The following is a 16882-nucleotide window of genomic DNA, read 5'->3' on the forward strand; positions in this document are numbered from 1 at the left end:
TCGGCAAGCCCATACCTAGTCCAGAAGACCATGATCATGAGAGAGAGAAGATTTAAAGCTATTCTCTCTGAGCTGGAAATGTAGAACTTTTTTCTTTTACTTGGTGGTTTCAAATATTGGATGGACTCTCATATATAGTAGTTAACTTTTCCAGTTTCTCTAGAATTTAGAATTGGGGCAATGGAAGGAGAAAACTAACATAAGGAATAACTTCAGCATAAAGAAAATCTTTCTAATGATATTAACACAGAACGGGTTGGCTTAAGGATAAGAGGACTTTCACTAAAGGTGTTAGAGCAGACATTGCTCAGCTAACTAATGTGAGAATCTGAGGAGGAATTAACTAGTAGAGGAAAGGAGCCTGAGTTGGCCTTTAGATTCCCTGCAGCCTTTTTGGTCTACATAAGTATAATGACTTTTAGTTTAGAACCAAGGCTTTGGATTAGAATCAAAAGAGAATACTGGCAGTTGATCATGTGAATTATAAGAGAGCAGATACTAGTATTCTGACAGATAGCTCTGAGAAATAGGAAATGGCTTTAGTTCTCAATGTCCTCAGTAGAGGAAACTGAGCAGACTGCAGGAAGGTTTTGACACAGGAATCTGAGGGGTTGCAAGAAGAGGATGAGTGCATATGTTGGCAGCCCTTTGCGCATGTAGCTTGGGAGAAAATGATTTGGAGGAAGTTGAGGTCAAATACCACAGCAAGTGGTGGGTGTCTATTATAACTTGAAATAAGAGAAATGGATCTTTGAAAAATATACTGATTAATAATAATATGTTTAAAATATGTGTTCAAAATAAATGCCATTTTATCATTATATTTATATTAATGACAACATTAAGGATGATAGTAATAATAGTTGTTACCTGTATGTTTGCTGTGTTCCACAACTTGCTAAGCATTTCATATAATTTATCTCTTTTGATCTTTACAATAATTTTAAAAAGAAGGTATTGTTATCTCTCACAGTTTAGAAAATTGAGTGTCTGAGAACTAATTAATATACAGTCACAATAAATGGTGTAGAGACAGTATTCAAATTGAGATGTGACTTTAAAACTGTTAAGACTGTATTGCCTCCTCCTTCATTCTTTCAATCACACAAGGGGGATAGGACAGACAAGAAATCCTATTCTATCACAAAAGATAAATTGAATAGCAATTCAAGTTATTCTAGTATCTTTCAACTACTCAATTATCTTTCAGCAATAGAGTATATATTTTGGGGTTATAATAATGAGTTTGGGCAATTGTGTGTTTAGATATGGTTCTTTATCACTTTCAGCACCTGAAAAACTATCTTTTTAGCATGAACCAACAACAATCCAAATTCCTTTTCATTTGAGCAGATTTGTAAGAACCAGGGAAAAGGGCAAAGGGTCTCTTTATTTGTGAAATAATGATCCGATTGATGCCAGACTTTTTAAGTATGGGAACCCTCATTTTGTCTGGTAGTATGGGACCATACAAATAGCCATGCACATTAAAACTAGACAAAACAGTCTTCATAAGCAATAAGAAAAGTTAGAATTATTCTGTAACCTTTAAATTTTTTTTTGTCAAACATTGTATAAACCCTCTTATTGTTGGTTATAAATATGTAGGAGAATGAGAAAGAAGTAGAACTAAATTTTTTACACTATAACTTAAATAATTGAAAACACAGGTATTAAAATGTTTTATTTCTTTGTAAAATAGCTTATCAAGAGTAGTTTGGAGTGGGGGCTATAGCTCAGTGGTAAAGCGCTTGCCTAGCACATGTGAGGCACTGGGTTCTATCCTCAGCACCACATAAAAATAAATAAAGTAAAGACATTGTGTCTATATACAATTAAAAAAAATTAAAAGAGTGGGATGAGGTTGTGGCTCATAACATTGTACTTTCATAACATTGAAAGTATAAAGAATAAAATGTTGTAAGCCAATTCAAATTTAGAAATGATTCATAGAGGCACAGCAATTTATTCTGTGCCATAAATTGTGGGAAGAGCAGACAAGCACTTGGCAAAGTACTCTTTTTTTTAAAAAAATATATTTTTAGTTGTAGATGGACACAATACCTTTATTTTGTTTGTTTTTTATATGGTGTTGAGGATCAAACCCAGTGTCTCATGCGTGCTAGGCTAGTGCTCTACCACTGAGCCACAGCTCCAGCCACATAATATTCTTTTAGTGTTTATGTAATAATGGGATTTATGGAATGAAGATCTAGCAGCAAAGTTTGGACTATATTCAATTTCTCAGTTAATAAACAGTGATAACTGCAATTTGAATTGTGTTGTTGGGAGATTGGCATTATTTAACTAAACTCTGGTAACTGAAATTTGTGCCTGCTGAAACTCTACAAAGTAAAGATTGCCTATGTATTAATAATGTACAGAACATTCCTATTAAGGAGATTAATGTTACATCTCCCACTCCCCACTTTTTGGGCTACAAGGGATTGAACCCAGTGTAGCTCATTCTACCACTGAGCTATATTCCCATCTATTTTATTTTGAGATGGGCCTTGGTAAGTTGCCAGGGCTGACCTCAAACTTGCGATCCGCCTGCTTCATTTTCCTTAGTAACTAGGATTGCAGGCATACCCAACTGCTTCTGGCTATTAGCCCATTTTAAAGAAGAGGAAATTGAGTTTTAGAAAAGTTAAGAAACCTAGTGTCATACAGCTATTGAGTGGCAGAAAATGGTATTTCAATTTAGATCTCATAAGCCTTTCTACTAAGACAAACTATCTTCCCAAAGTGGAATTTTAAGTACCGTTCAAGTACCATTGGACTAACGAAAGAAACATTACCTAAAAGGAAATGAAGGGGAATTCTAATTATCCAGTTAAAATTATTTAAAATGTTTCATTTATTCAGCAAATATTTACTGAGTACCTATTTTGTCAAGGCTTCAGTCTATTAAAGTATATATGAAGACAGATTTTCTCTTCGGATTGTTGAGAGGCTAATTAGGAGTATGAACAGATACATTCAACAGGTACACTCCTACTTTCAAATGAACTGCATTCCTAAAATGCATTTGAAAGATCCTGGATTGACATTATGGGAGGGGTTGTCAGAAAGCTAATAAATATATTTGAAAATTTCTGATTATGACTTTTATAGGGACTACCTCAGTCTGAGACAGTCACCTAGTTGGTAAGATTTCCATGGTTGGAGAGAATGAATGGCAGCTTATGTTATGACCATCTAGCTATCTTTATTTTGTTCTTGGGCTAGGATAATTCAAGCTTTTTTTGTGAATTTTTTGCTCCTCTTCAGTCCTTAGGAACTAGGCTAAAGGAAAGTGGGCAGCCCTCAGGCTTTATACTTTTGTTATGGGAAATTCACTTGGTCAGGGAAAGAAATATTATTTTCTTATCACAGCAGCACAAGACAAAAGAGATTTTAGCCAGTTGCCTCTATCATACACATGCCTCAAAGGGCCTCAGGCTGCTTGTAGCTCTTTGCTGTTTTTCTTTTCCTTTCCTTTTCTTGGGATCTCTTCCTAACATCTTCCTTGAATAGCAAGCCTCAAGTAAGTAAGCACACTTCTGGCTTTTTTTGTTTCTGGGGCTCTGTGGGCTGGCAGAGGGTGATAACTTTAAGGTAGATAATCCTTTCCCTAAGAGTTTCTGACAGGCAAGCAGTGGTACCTCCAGCTTATAGCCTAAAAACATCATAAGTCAACTGATGAAAAAAGGCCAAGTGAAAGGCCAGATTCAATGTACAAAAGGGTATGGGTTTAATATATCCAAGTCAAAGAATGGCAGTAAGTTGTTTAGATGCTCTGATGAATATATATGTGACATGTTGGAATACAAGGAAATGGTATTTATTAAAAACTTAAACAAAGATTCATAAAGGCTTTACAATATCCCTGCCTCAAGAACTACTATAAAAAACTGATATTTTATTTAAATTGTGGAAAAATACACATAACACAAAATTTATCATCTTAACCATTTTTAAGAATATACAGTTCTGTAGTGTTAACGTACATTCACATTGTTGTACACTAAATCTTCAAAATGCTTCATCTTGTGAAACTGAAACTCTATTCAAACTCTATAACAGCTCTTCATTCTCTCCTCTCTCTCTTGCTTCTGGCAACTGTCATTTTATTTTATGTCTCTATTTATTATTCCAGATATATAAGAGGAATCATATAATATTTGTCTTTTTGTGACTGTCTTTTTTCACTTAGGATAATGTCCTGAAAGTTCACAACATGGATGTTGTAGCATGTATGAGAATTTCTTTTTTTAAAGGCTGTATAATATTCTATTATATGTACATACCATATTTTCTTTATCCATTCTTCCATTGATGAACACTTGGGTCACTTCTACCTCTTGGCTATTGTGAATAGTTCAGCTGTGAATGTGGGTAAACAAATAGCTCTTCAAGCCCCAATAGTAATATTGTTGGATCATGTGGTAACATAGCAGCTATTTTAAAATTTTCATCATAAGGAAGCCTCTTATTTGTTACAGGCTCCATGAATTTATTATCACTCTCACATAAATTGTAATTTATTATTATTCTACTTAAGTTTTGATTGTACTTTATCCCTGTTTTAATTAGTGTAAGGCACATGTCAATCAGATGAATGCTGGTCACTGTTACCACACTATATTGATCCATGTGAGATAGTTACTAATTACTTTAATGTTTTAATATAACTCTAGTCCAAAGCAAAACAGCATACTGTTTTTATTGCAATTTCTTGTGGATAAATGTGATTTTTAAAATATTGGAAATAGCCTATAGAAATAATAATAGCTAACACTTATGGGGCTTAATGTGCAACATTCTCTTGTGTATTACATGATAAGAACCCTTGTTATAATATTTACAAATTTAAAAATATATATTTCTTTAGTTGTAGGTGGCCACAGTGACTTTATTTTATTTATTATTTTTATGTGGTGCTAAGGATTGAACCCAGTGCTTCACACATTCTAGGCGAGTGCTCTACCACTGAGCTACAACTCTAGCCCTATTTACAGTTTTTTTAAAGTTACTCTTTTAAGTTTTAGTTATATTTTAGAGATCTGGAAATTTAAGTCAGAGAAGGATTAAATAATTTGTTCAAAGTTTTCTACTTTGCTAGGGACAAATGAAGATTTGAGATTTGAATTCGTGCATTGCTTTTTTTTAATATTTATTTTTTAGTTGTAGTTGGACACAATACCTTTATTTTATTCATTTATTCTTATGTGGTTCTGAGGATTGAACTCAGGGCCTCACATGTGCTAGGCAAGTACTCTACCGCTGAACTACACACCAGCCCCTTGAATTCATGCATTTCTGACTCCAGAGTACATTCATATCTCTCTCCCCTTCTTTCTCTCACTAAATTATCTTGGCTGGGGTGGCTGAGGCCTTGGGGCTGGGATTCTGACAAGAGGAAGCAGGTCAGGCTGAAGAAGCTCTTGTTATTTTGAAAAATTTTAAGTGTGTGAAAAGACTTCTTTGCTGGAATATCTTAGAGCACACATTGGGGGTCATCTGTGATATCATTTGGAGTGATTGCAGATCATTTTACTTCCACATAATTTCAAAAAAAGCGAGGATGTTTTAAATATTAACAATTTCTTTGGTTGCATGTGGTGGCACATGATTGTCATCCTAGGGGCCCCGGAGGTGAATTATAAATTACTTATAATAAAATACATTCTTTTAAAAATATTTTTTTTTAGTTGTAGATGAACACAATACCTTTATTGTTTATTTATTTATTTATGTGATGCTTAGGTTCTAACCCAGTGCCTCACACATGCTAGGCAAGTATCTCCCACTGAGCTACAACCCCAGCCCTAAGACACATCCATTTAAAGTGTATAGTTTGTAAAGTTTTGATAGGTGTGTATACCTATGTAACTACTATCTCAATCAAGATGTGGACTGTTTTTTAAAAATATTTATTTAATTTTTTTAGTAGAAGTTGGACACAATACCTTTATTTTATATATTTGTTTATTTTTTTATGTGGTCCTGAGGATCGAACCCAGGGCCTCGCATGTGCTAGGCAAGCACTCTACCGCTGAGTCACAATCCTAGTCTGAACTGTTTTTATTACCCTGAAAAGTTATCAGAGCATGCCTTTTTAATCATATGCTACTACTGATTGATTTCCAAAGTAGGTAATATTATAATCCCAATTTTACAGTTGAGGACATTGAAATTTAAGAAGATTAAGAAAATTGCCCAAGGTCACATATTACTAAGTGGCAGAGCCCAAGTGACCCAAAAGCCACTTAATTCCAGAACTGTGTGATGGATTACCATACTATTCCTGCCTTCCTCCATACACTTTTTTAAACTTTACTAAATCCAGAGACCTCAGACAAGGAACTAGTGATCTAATATTAGAAGTAAGGAAAAGACTTTGAGAAGTGAATTGATCTGGCCAAGCTTCTGTTGCAAATTAGTGGTGAAGACTAGACTTCACCACATTCTGTAGTTTCTCAGTCTGGTAAATGGTAGAGAGGAGGGGGGAATATTAGTATTGTTGATTTCATATTTTAATGAGTTACCAAATCATAGTACTTCCTCAGAACAAAAAGAATTCTCAATGAACTGTTTTATTATGGTGAAGATGCTAACAGTACATTAATTAGTGTTCCTCATTTTCATGTGCATGCGAATTACTTGGGGGATCTTGTTAAAACACATATTCTACTTTAGTAGGTCTGAAAAGTGGTCTTAGAGTCTGCATTTCTTATAAGCTATCAGGTGATTCCAGTACTGCTGGTCTAGAGATTGCACTTGGAGAAGCAAGCCTTTACAGTTCATAGAGTACTTTCCATCTTTTCCCCCCATGAACTGTAGGTGTTATCTCTGTTTGTATGTAAGGAAACCAAGTTCAGAAAGATAATGCCAGGCGTGGTGGCACACACCTGTAATCCCAGTGATTTGGAAGGCTGAGGGAAGATGACAAGTTCAAGGCCAGCCTCAGCAATTTAGCAAGGCCCTAAGCAACTTAGCAAGACCCTGTCTCAAAATAAAAAAAGGGCTGGGAGTATGGCTCTGTGGTTAAGCACCCCTAGGTTCAATCCCCAGTAACAAGGGCTGGGGGAGGGGGAATCAAAAACAACTTCTTCAAGACCCAAGGGACTGGTACAGAAGCCTAGATTTCTAGGCTTGATTTTCCTGAAAACACTGCACTTGAAGGAAAGCTTGAAAATGATTATCCTGGGTTATGAGCTAAATTAAACATTTTCATTTCTGAAATAATTTTTATTCTTATCTACTTCTAATGCCTTTCCCAAGCTCAAACCAAACCAATTTTTAGACTCAAGTCTGTAGTTAGCAATTAGAGATAGTAGGTGCTTGAAGGTGGAGTTTATTTTGAAATCTAATCTTAGTGTTTATCTAGTTCTTCCAAGATGTTAGCTAGGAAGAATTGTCACTTGTTAGCACATGTTGGAAAAAAAATGATTTTAAAAAAGAGGAACAGTAATTGGTATGTGGGTAATTAAGAATAATAGAATGATTCCTCAAATGGCAATTTGCAGAACTTCACTGAGCTGGGATACATAGAATAGTAGTTATGAAAGTCTTTCCAGTACATTATTTTAGGTTAAAATTTTAAGTTACTTCTTTGATTTTTGAGTTCTGCCATTTTCCTTTGCTAAGTGTATCCTAGTCAGTAGGGAAAACTTAGATGAAGATTTTTAGGTATTGCAGAAGAGCAATGGCATGAAGAAACATTTTAGGGCCCAGCAAAATGATAAGAACTCACCAGAGATAACAAAAGTAATTTATGGTGGCACAAAAATCCTAGATGTTTTACTGTGGGGAAAGTACATAGTATAATAGAAAGATTGCTGCACTTCAAGTCAGAATCAGTTTCCTATCTGGACATTGCTTCACTTAAGGTTTGTAACTTTGGGCAAATCACTTAATTGTTCCCTGTATCAGTTTTCTATAAAACAAGATTTTTTTTTTTTTTTTTTGTAAATTTCTGGTGCTGAGGATTGAAACCAGGCCCTCAGGCATACTAGGCAAGTGCTATCCCACAAAGCTAAATCTCTAGCCCTTGATTGGTTTTTAAGTGAAATTTTTTACACATATAACAAAGTTGGAAGAATTCTGCAGTTAATGTTCACTTATTCACTACCTAGATTATACTATTAAGATTTTATTGGAATTGTTTTATCTTGTGTCTATTAATTTATCCATTCCTCTCTGTCCATCAATTTATTTTATTTTTTGACGCACTTCAAAGTAAATTGAAGACATATGTATTCTTTCCCCTAAATATTTCAGCATTCATATCATTAACTGAAGTTCAGTTTTTTAATGTTTTTTTTAAATATTTATTTTTTAGTTTTAGGTGGAAACAATATCTTTATTTTATTTTTATATGGTGTTGAGGATCGAACCCAGTGCCCCGCGCATGCCAGACAAGCACGCCACCGCTTGAGCCATGTCCCCAGCCCATGTTTTTTTCTTTTGGTGTAAAATTTGCATTCAATATAATGCACAAATCTTAAGTTTTTATTTGCTGAATTTTGATAATTATGTACACCTGTGTAACTGAACCCCTATCAAGATGTGATAATTTGGACTGGGTGTTTAGCTCAATGGTAGACATGCTTAGCATGCTCAAGGTCTTGGATTCAATCTGTAGCAGCAAAAAAATAAATAAAAATTAAAAAATTAAAAGATAAGCTTTGCTTTTAATCAGGAATATTCCTTATGCCCCTTTTTGGTTAACTCTCACCTTCCCTTTCCCCTTCCCCTTTCTTTCCAGTATAACAACTATTTTCTGAAAATTTCCCCTACTATAGATTAGATTTGTCTCGTTTAGACTATATATAGGTGGAATTATCTTATTATTAACTATTTGGTATAATAAGCCTTGTTTCTCTCAGAAGATTATTTTTGAGATCCATCTGTGTTGCTATGTGATGGTATTCCATTGTATAAATCTAAAATAGTTTGATAATCCATTTTCCTGATGATGGAAAGCGAACTGTTTTCAGGTTCTGACCATTTTAAATAGAACTGCTATGAATGTTTTTGAACAAGTCTTCTTGTGGATGTATATGTTCATTTCTCATAGGTAATGTCTGGGATTGTAATAGTTGGATATTAGGGTAGGTGTATATTTTATTAGAAACTGCCATGCCTTTTCCCAAAGTAGTTATATGATTTTACACTTACAGCATTTGATCTACATCCTTGACAACAGTTGATGTCAGTTGTTTTAATCCATTCTGATGAATGTGTAGTTATATCATTGTGGTATCTAGTTTATTCTTTTAATTCTTTAGTCTTTCTTCCTCCTTTTTCTTGCCCTACATTGTCCTCTTGTTGAAAAAGGCCATTTACTTACACATTATGATCTTGTGCCCCTTTCAGTGTTTGTATTGTTCCCATGAGAGATTTAATAAACTTTTTTAAAAAATCATGAAGTTTGGTGGTAGTTATTCAACAATAAATAATTGAAAGTAGTGTCTTGAATTTGAGGAATTTTGATTTCCTGTTGTATAAACTCTGGGCACACCAAATTACACTATACCTTTTAGTCTTGGAAGATGAGACTTTAAAAATAATAATAATAAACTTATTACTTTTGTAGACCCTTTCATCTGAAAATTTAGGGAATTTTATAAGCGTGTATGTGTGTGTGTGTGTGTGTGTGTGTGTGTGTGTGTGTGTGTATGTATGTGTGTGGTACTGGGGTTTGAATCCAGGGACACTTTACCACTGATCTATACCCCCAGTCCTTTTTACTTTTTATTTTGAGACAGAGTCTTGTTGCTGAGACTGACCTTGAACTACCTCAGCCTCCGGATTCACTGAGATTATAGGTATGCACCACCATGCCCTGCAAACATTTTTTACTTATAAGACTCAAAAAGTACTCATAAGACTCAAAAGAGTATTTTATCCAGTGAAAATAAATAAGTACCTCAAAGTTGAAATAATTTTGTTGCAGAACTGGGAAAAAAATCTTTGATCATGAGTATTACTCTTGCAATTTATATATGTTCCTTAACTTTTCAGAGTAAGCTGCTTTGTTGTTATTGTTGTTGTTACTGGGGATTAAACCCAGAGGTACTTCACCCCACTGAGGTTTAAATCCCCAGTCCTTTTTACTTTTTATTTTAGGGCCTTACTGAGTTGCTGAGGCTGACCTCCAACTTCTAGTCCTCCTGCCTCAGCCTCCCAAGCTGCTGGGATTACAGGTTTGTGCCACTGTACCCAGCTTCAGAGCAAGCTGCTTTTAATAACAAGTGGGAATGACTAGGATAGAGTCAGAAGACAAAAACTAAACTCCAGAATTATGTGTATTAAAATATAACTATAAAAACTTGTTATGACTTTCCATTTATTATTTACACATACAAAATGATAAAGAAAGAGCCTAGATAAAATGATGCTCTTAAAATGAAGCATTACAGTTTCTATGCTACAATTTTTCCTCTTTCTTTCTTTTTTTTTTTTTTAAAGCAGACATAAGGATAAATCTGAAAAAAATCTAAATGAAACATTTCTGGTCCCACCATTTCAGATAAAGTATACTCAACCTGTGTAATCTTAAACTATTGACTGTTTATCTCTGTGAAATGTCTTCCCTTATCTCTGGAAATATCTTCATTTCGGAAATCTACTTTCTCTGACGTGAAAGTAGCCACCCAGCTTTCTTGGAATTTGTATTTGTATGGTTCTTCTTTTCTAACTTTTTAATTTTAGCTTATTTATGTCATTATATTTATTGTGCTTTTCTTGTAAAATTGGGTTGCCTTTTTTTTTGTCTAGTCTGACAATCTGTGCTGCTTAACTGGCATATATTGTATATTTTTAGATAATATAATATCAGTATAGTTGGGTTATTGTCTTACTATTTATCTCATATTTTTTTCATTTCTTCTTTATTTTTTCCCTCTTTTCCTGCCTTCTTTTAATTAATTTAGAAGAGTGTGTATGCATATAGTTTTTTGTTATTTTTTCTAGTACTGGGGGTTTGAACTTGGGGTCTCATACATGTGCTTTCCCACTGAGCTACATCTCTAGCTCTTTTATTTTTTATTTTGAAACAAAGTCTTGCTAAATTGCTGGAGCTTACTTCAAACTTGCCATCCTCCTGCCTCAGTCTCCTGGGTAGCTAGAATTATAGGCTTGCACCAACTCACCTAGCTGCATCTAATGTTTCATTTCATCTTGTCTATTTCAAGATGGAAATGAGTTTTCTGCTACATGTATTCTATGTGTTTTCTGCTACATCTCTCATTTCTTTAGAGGTTGATATCAATTTGTAGTATATATTTTAAATTTACTATAGTCTATTTTCAAGTAATCATACCATTTCATGTATGATGTTAGAACCTGAAAATAGTATACCTGAACTTTTCTTGAAAATACTGAAAATAGTATACCTGAATAAATTTTGTCAGTTTACTTGTTTGAAATATCTTTGTTTCACCTCAATATTTGAAGCATCTTTTTGCTGGCTGTAGAATTTTTGTTGGACAGTCATTTTCTCTTACTACTTAAAAACTTGCTCCATTGTCTCTTTTTGCAGCTTTTGTTTGTTTGAAAAGTTATAATTTTTAATTATCTCTTACTCTCTTGCCCTTTTTTTTCTGTGCTCTTAAAATATTATTTTTATCTTTGGTTTTGAGTAGTTTTATTGTGATGTTCCTTGGTGATAGGGTGGTAGTATATATATAGATATCTCTCTTGGACTTTCTTAATCTTAGATCTTTGAACTGATTTTTATTAAAAAAAATAAAATCTGGAAGATTGAAAGTAGTCTGGCTTTATTATTTATCCTACTTTGTTTCTGTTTCCTCTTTTTTCTGGTACTTCAGTTATACATATATTAGCATTATTTTAAGTAGTCTGATATTGTATCTTATCTATCATTTTGCTCTCTCCCACTTTATGACAGCTTAAGTTTGGATATTATCTGTTTCCTTGGGTTCAAGTTCATGGTTCTTCTTATTCCTCCTCCACTTCCTCCCCTTCCCCCACCCCCCTCCTTTTTTTTTTTTTTGGTACCAGAGATTGAACCCAGGAGTGTTTAACCACTGAGCCACATACCCCACCTTTTTATTTTGAAACGGGCTCTTGCTAAGTTGGTTAGGCCTTGCTAAGTTGCTGAGTCTGGCTTTGGACTTTCAATCCTTCTGTCCCAGCCTCCCAAGCCACTGGGGTTACAGGCATGTGTCATCATGCCCAGCCATGGATCTTTTTCTTCTGAAATGTGTAATCTACTGGTAAGCACATGCAGTGAAATTTTCACTTTAGATACTGCATTATTAAACTCTAGAAGTTAATTTTTTATTGTTTATATTTTTCTCTGGGTTATATTCATATTTTCCTTTAAAGCCATGAACATATTGATAAGAGGTTTTTAAAAAATCATTATTATCTGTTAATTCCACCCTTATATTCATTTCAAAATCTGATTTTTTTCATTGGGAAGTGGGTTACATTTTTCTGATTCTTTCCATATAGTGTGCAGTGAAAAGAATAGTTGTAGTACAATTCAAAATATTTTTTTCTGAATCATTTCAAAGTAAATTACCAACAAAGTCTTCTATTACCCTTAATACTTTGTTGTGTATTTTCTTCAAATAAGAATGTTGTCCTATTAACCACAATACAATAATTAAAATAAAAAAATGAACATTGATTGTATTATTACCACCTAATCCTAAAATTCCGTTTAACTTTTCCTAGGGATTACATTATACATCCTTAATTGTAGATGCTTGAAGGAAAAGACAACAGTGTATATCCTACCCACCTTGATCTTGATGCTATAGTTGTTATAGCATCTACATGTGTTATAAACTTCAGAACATTTATATATTAAAAGTTAATGTTATAAATAAATTTAAAGGTAAGAGACAAAGTAATTGTCTTCTGCAGTTTACCGATTTTGGTGCTCTTCACTGTTGTTTGTTTGAATATCTGAATTCTTCTCCAGTGTTATTATCCAGATATTATCTGTTTCCTTGGGTTCAAGTTCTTGTATCTGTACATTTTTTTTTCATTTTGAAAAATTTTGCTTAACATACATGCAAATATTTTGTCTCATTTTTTTCTTCTATTCTTTTGCTTTAGTTACAGGATGTTAGAAAGTTTTATGTAATTTAATAGGTTTCTTAGGATCTGTATTTTTTTTTTAATAAAAAATATTTTTTTCTCTCTTTCTGTACATGTATAGAATGGGTGATTTTGATTGATCTGTCTTTAAGTTCACTTACTTTTTTCACATTTGTCCAGTAAATCCATCTAGTAGATGCAGTATTTCAGATATTATATTTTTCAGTTCTAGAATTTTCTCTTAGTTCTTTTTTTATCATTTCTATTTTTCTTCAGAGATTTTCTTTCTTTTTATTATTATCATATTTTGTTTTAATTCATTGAGGGTAGTTATAAAAACTTTAAAATCCTTATTTCGTTTTTCCCTACATCTGGGTGATCCCTTCAGATCAATCTTAGTTGATATTATTTTTCTCTTGAGAATGCGTTTCATTTTCCTGTTTCTTCATATGTTGGATAAATTTAAGCTTTATTCTGGATATAATGAATGTTAATTTTGGAGATTCTATTGTTAGGTAAGCCTTATTTCTATTGTTTTTACTGGCAGTCATCCTGGCTGACTTGACTTGACTCGACCAACTCTTACTTGGCCAGCACCTCTGATCCAGCATCTCTTGGCCAGCTTCTCTTCTATCTTTAGCTGAACATGTTTTACTCAGTTAGATTCATGTTGGTTCAGAGTTCAATCAGGGATATGGGCAGACAGAATTTGGGGATCTCTTCCTTGTCTTGTTGCCTTTCAGGAATTCTCCATTCTCTCAGTGGCTATGTTTTTCCTGGCTTCACTTTTCTGGTTTCCTAGGTCAAGGGCAACTGACAGCACACAAGCCTGTGGTGTTACTTTTCCCTACTACTTGTGTGCTGTCAGCTGCCCTTGACCAAAGGCTAAAAGTTGTGGAAATGGGAACTTATTTTGTGTAACTCCCTTTCTTCAAGTGTGTACTCCTTGTTAAGAGCCTGTCTGCGTCTCTTTTACTATTCAGTGCTTCTCAGTAACCTCTTTGGTTCTAGATGTTACCATTTTTTCTTAGAGAGAGGAAACTAACAAATAGGATCGTAATTCTGGAAGCAGAAGTGTATTCGGTCCTTTTAAGTAAATGTTCCATTTATCTTCCCATTATGTTCATGTTTTCCTTTACATTCTTGATTATAGTTAGAATAATTGTGAAATCTTTGCCAATTTCATCATCACTATCATCTCTGCAAGTTTCTTTCTTCCTCCTTCCCTCCTTCCCTCCCTCCCTCCCTCCCTCCCTCCTTCCTTCCTTCCTTCCTTCCTTCCTTCCTTCCTTCTTTCCTCTGTCCTGAGATTGAATTCAGGTTACTTACCCACTGAGCCACATCCCTAACCTTATTTATTTATTTATTTATTTATTTTGGTAATGGGGATGAACTCAGGGACCCTTGACCACTGAGCCACATCCCCAGTCCTGTTTCGTTTTTTTTTTTTTCGGGGGAAAGGGTCACACTGGGTTGCTTAGCACCTCACCATTGCTGAAGCTGACTTTGTACTCACTGATCCTCTTGCTTCAGCTTCCCAAGCTGATGGGATTACAGGTGTGCACCACCATGACTGGCTCTGCAAGTTCCTTTTGACTGATTTTCTTGCTTTTTAACTTGTTTGATAATTTTTGTTCAGATGCCACACATTGCAATCTTACATTGTTGAGTGACTGGATTTTGTTATCTTCTTTTAAAGAGTGTTGGACTTTATTCTGGCCAGCTATTAAATTTCTGACCAGTTGATCCTTTCAAGGATTGTTGTAAAGCATATTTTTTGGGCATGGGTCTAGAGTTGTTTTTTTACTTTTTTTTTTTTTTTTTTTTTTTTGCTAATTTTGCTTCTTTACTAAACATGACCATCTGGGTTCAACTGAATGTTCAATATGATCTCTATTATATGCAGTCACAACATAAAGATCTCCAGGCCTGTGTGCTATTACAGTTGTTAAGTTTAGAGCTCTATTGCAGTTACTTTTTTTCTTCCAGTAGTTTTGTTTTGTTTTGTTTTGTTTTGTGCTGGGGATTGAACCCAGGACCTCATGCATGCTAAGCACAAACTTTACCACTGAGCAACACCCCAAGCCCTTCTCCAATAGTTCTTTTTTCAACCTAATGAAGTCTTAATTTTGTTCACAATAGACTTAAGAGGATCCCTTGCAGATTTTCTAAAGCTTTCTCTGTATAGCTACCTCCTTTGTATTCTTGCATTCTGTAAATCACTACTATTTCAGTCTTCTAAATCTAATCATGTCTCAATTTAGTGAGACTGTTGTGCTATGGATTCCTTTTCAATTTTTGGAAAGTGCTTCATCCAGAAAGCTGAAGTAATCATAAAGTTTATTTTGTTTCCCTTTTCTCAGGGGTCACATTTCTCTACTACATTGTTGCTCAGTGTCTGTAAAGATATGTGTGTGTACACACACACATACATACATATACATATACACACATATATATGAACATAGTATATATATGTATATACATACACACACATACATACACATATGTATATAAATACATTTTGCCCTTGTTTCTACTATTTAATGGAAGAGGGAAAGTCCAGTCTCAGTTACTCTATAATCTCTAGAAGTAGAAGTCCCTCAAATAATTGTAATATTCTTATATCTTTTAGTTCTATTGTGTGTTGTATCAAGCCAATTGTGATGTTAAAATCTGTACCCCACTGTCTCAGGAGGTGTGGAGTGTGGGAAAGGTACTTCATTTATCAAAATTAAAATATACATGGGGGAGGCTGAGGTACGAGGATCCCGAGTTCAAAGTCAGCCTCCAAAAAAGCAAGGTGCTAAGTAATTCAGTGAGAAGAGCCCTACAAAATAGGGCTGGGGATGTGGCTCAGTGGTTGAGTGCCCCTGAGTTCAGTCCCTTGTACCCTCTCCCCCGAAAAGGGCATAGGTATGTTAAAATCTTCCACTGTGGACTTATTTTGCCTATATGATTGCTTGAAACTATGCAATAAGGTACAATTGTATTTAGGATTATGAATTAGATATTTATTTTTGTAAAGAGTTTTCCTAATCTATTCAGCATTATGATATCTTCCTGGCGAATTAGATATTTATTTTATAAATAAATATAGTAGAGTATATACTATATAAAATAGTATAATTGCTATACCAGCTTTTCTCTGTAGTACTGATATAGTATGAGTTTTCATTCTTTAACTTTCAAACTTTCCACATTCTCAAATCTTAGTTGAAATGCTTACAAACAGAAAATATCTAATTTTATTCTTCTTTGCATCCTTTGTACTTAGCTTGGTAGTTGTAATTTATTAGGCAAAGAATACATGTTTTATGAATTATTTTATTAAAACCTATTATGAAATAAAATGAGTAACCCTAGTCTACAAGGAATTGAAGAGAGATAATTCTTCAGGTGATACATTTTAACAGATATTTGTTGAGCATGCTGTATATGCTAGGCATGTATTTTAAAAGTATCTGGGATTTATTTTAATCAGGTATGGTAAGAGACACAGACACGATTGTCATAAAGTAGGAAGTTTTTATATTCACACTTTTCTAAACACAGGAGACATGGCACACCATGCAGGGCCACATGGGGAAGTGCTAGTGTCATGGGCAAACCCCTTTATTGTGATTTCTGCAGGAAGGAATGGGTGAGATGGTGTAAGTAAGGTTCAGGATTGGATAGCTTGAGTAATTCCAATGAGCTAGTGAGCTCACAGATGTAAATGCTGTCTCTAATTTTCTGGTGCCTGGCCCTGAGGTGATTAGGGTTGGGAGAATAGTAGTCTGATATATAAGAGCTTGATAAAGGGGATAAGGGAATA

General features: G+C 34.3%; 1 protein-coding gene across 6 annotated transcripts in view; it reads left to right on the forward strand.

Moving 5' to 3' along the window:
* Positions 1-16882, forward strand: part of Acer3 (alkaline ceramidase 3) — a 170622-nt gene that overhangs the window by 12233 nt on the left and 141507 nt on the right. The window contains exons 2-3 of one of the 6 annotated variants that reach the window (XM_078046707.1): positions 9759-9818; positions 10120-10196. The exons of the other annotated variants lie outside the window; for them this stretch is intronic. The gene's annotated coding sequence lies outside the window, so the exon portion shown is untranslated. The remainder of the gene's footprint in view (positions 1-9758; positions 9819-10119; positions 10197-16882) is intronic. 6 annotated transcript variants of the gene reach the window in all.

This window comes from Ictidomys tridecemlineatus, chromosome 4 (genome assembly GCF_052094955.1).
Source record: "Ictidomys tridecemlineatus isolate mIctTri1 chromosome 4, mIctTri1.hap1, whole genome shotgun sequence".
NCBI lineage: Eukaryota > Metazoa > Chordata > Mammalia > Rodentia > Sciuridae > Ictidomys > Ictidomys tridecemlineatus.